Source organism: Gossypium hirsutum, chromosome A13, assembly GCF_007990345.1.
Source record: "Gossypium hirsutum isolate 1008001.06 chromosome A13, Gossypium_hirsutum_v2.1, whole genome shotgun sequence".
Taxonomy (NCBI): Eukaryota; Viridiplantae; Streptophyta; class Magnoliopsida; order Malvales; family Malvaceae; genus Gossypium; species Gossypium hirsutum.
In genome coordinates this window covers 36,672,448-36,675,237 of record NC_053436.1, presented here as the reverse complement: position 1 = coordinate 36,675,237, position 2,790 = coordinate 36,672,448, and positions in this window count along the sequence as shown.

Genomic DNA, 2,790 nt, shown 5'->3' with positions numbered 1-2,790 from the left:
GGTGGATTTTTGGCCTTGTAAATGGCCTATGGACACGGGTGTATGCCACTACGATGTTGCTCGAGGGCCATTTTGGAATGAGCCAGAGTAGACCACACAGTTGCACACACATGGGCGTATGGTAGGCCGTATGGCCAAGTCAATTTCGAGCACGGGCTAGACACATGGGCGTGTGACTAGCCATGTGACCCAAGTTAGTAGCCTCCCTAATTTTCACATGGCCTGGCATATGGACGTGTCTTGTGGCAGTGTGGACAAGTCAATATGTATGCCCTATTTTGCCACAGCCTAGACACACGGGTATGTCTAATGCCGTGTGAGGCACATGGCCTGCTCACATTGGCGTGTGACCTATGTAACTTAGAAAAGTTGTTAAGTTTCAAAAAAAATTTGTATGTGCTCAGTTTAGTCCCAACCTTTTTCTAAAGCATGTTTAAGGTGTCGTTGACCTATGTAAGGGACTCTATAATGATGTATGACTTTGAAGCTATGTTGATTGTGAAGTGAATGCGAAATTTTCTGATATGTCCGGTAATGCCTCTTAACCTTAGTCTAACGATGAATACGGGTTAGGGGTGTTACATTTGGTTGGTATCTGATAAACAATAATTTATACAAATTTTTCCCCCAATGCATAGCACATTTTTAGACGAATTATCCTTAGATTTGGTGAATTTGATGCTCTCAATCCTTGAATTTCATGTTTTATACTTAGATGACCATAGAAGAGTAAAAAGAGCGAGAAACGAGCTGAAAACGGAGAAAATGGGCCAATGTGGGAAATTAACACGGCCTGGACTTCCTTACATGAGTAGACCACATGCCCGTGTCTGTTTAGTAGAATCGAGCACGACTTAGACGGGTAGACCACACGCCCGTGTCTATTTAACAGCCTTGAACACAGATTGGAGAAATTGCACACGGGCGTGTCCCTACCGAGCCCAAGTTTAGTCCTATTCAGAAAAGGCCACTCTTAAGGGTTTAAAAGCATTTTAAAGCCTATATAAACACCCCAAGAGGTACCAAAAATAGACACGCAGAGTAGGAAGCAAGGATTCACTCGAAGAAAGCCGATTGACCCATCTCAGAAGCCGGATTCACCTTCAAGACTGAAGATCATCCCTTCAATTTCCCTCAGGGGTTTTGGGTTTTCTTTATGTTTTGTTATCATTATTCTTCTGAGATGTTTTCTTTTACACTTATTAACTAAATCCCCTAAATACCTAAGGGGAATGAAACCTAAGATGAATCTTGTTATTATTTTCTGAATTGTATGATAAATATTTGACTTGATCTTAATTATGCGTTCTTAATTATTGCTTTAATATTTCAGGATATTGATTCAAGTATTGATGTGCTTATTCAGAGGAGCAAAATTCCCTGTGTAAGAGTAGATCTAGCATAATTGAGTGGAGTTGATTGCACGCCTAGAGATAGGGTGACAAGATTTTACCGGATTAGGGTGAAACCTAATAAGGGAATCCATAGATCGAGTTAATGCAACACTAGGGAATTAATTAGAGAGAGATTTCAATTAATCAACCTAGGGTTAGACGTTGTTAGTCTCGAGAGAGATAATAATATAAATTAGGGATTTTTACGAGTCAAATCAAATGAATAAATCGTCTGATTCAGAGTCAAATAACAAGTGAAGTCTAGGTGGATTTTTCCTTGGGTATTGTCTACATCAATCGGTTTTCCCAAAAGTTTTTCCCTAATTTACTTTCTATGCATTCTTAGTTTAGTAATTAGTTTAGATAAAAGAAACCTCTTTATTTTTAGGCTAGATAATAGAAAGGAAGTTAATACTAGTACTTTTAGTTCCTTTGGGTTCGACATCCTGGTCTTGCCATAAGCTATACTACTGTTCGATAAGGTGCACTTGCCTTCATTGTGATAATAGTTAGTTTTCAAGAATGGACATTCATAAATTATAAAACTTATCACGATTCACAACACGATCAGTATCAAAGCTACAGTTTAGTCGATTCTAAGACTAACATGGCGTATGCGATAGCTATACATGTCATATTTATGAACTGTGATAGTGTGATGAATCTTTACAATGAAAATATGCTTTTATATAGTAAATGTATCCCGAATGAGCCGTAGCTGATGATGTCGAAAGTAACGCGTTTGCTCCCGCTCAAGGGACAACGCCATCTGACTCTAGACCTGCTGCTAGTAGTCACGAGGGAGAGGCTAAGCAAGCCTTTTATCAAATGATGAACGGTTGGTTCACTCAATATATTAGAACCAATCCATCTATGACACAACCTTCACCCCCGCTCAATCCTCTGCTAGTCCTTGTCATGCCACAAGCTAATTCGATTCAGTTGAATAAGCCTCCGATTGATAAAATTAGAAAATATAGGGTCGAAGAATTCTGTGCTACTACTAATGATGATGCCGAGAGAGCTGAATTTTGGTTAAAGAACACAATACAAGTGTTTGATGAATTATCATGTTCTCCCGACGAATGCCCTAAGTGTGCCATTTTTCTTTTGAGAGATACGATGTACCATAGGTGGAAGACATTAATATCTTTGGTTCTGAGAGAATGAGTCGCCTGGGATTTCTTCCAAGCTGAATACCGAAAGAAATATATCAGTCAGTGATTTATCGATCAGAAACACAAAGAGTTTATTGAATTGAAACAGGGTCGTATGTCTGTTACAGAATACGAGCGAGAATTTTTGAGATTGAGCCAGTATGTACGAGAATGTGTCTCAACTGAAGCAATTATGTGCAAGAGATTCGAGAATGGCTTCAATGAAGAAATAAAATTGT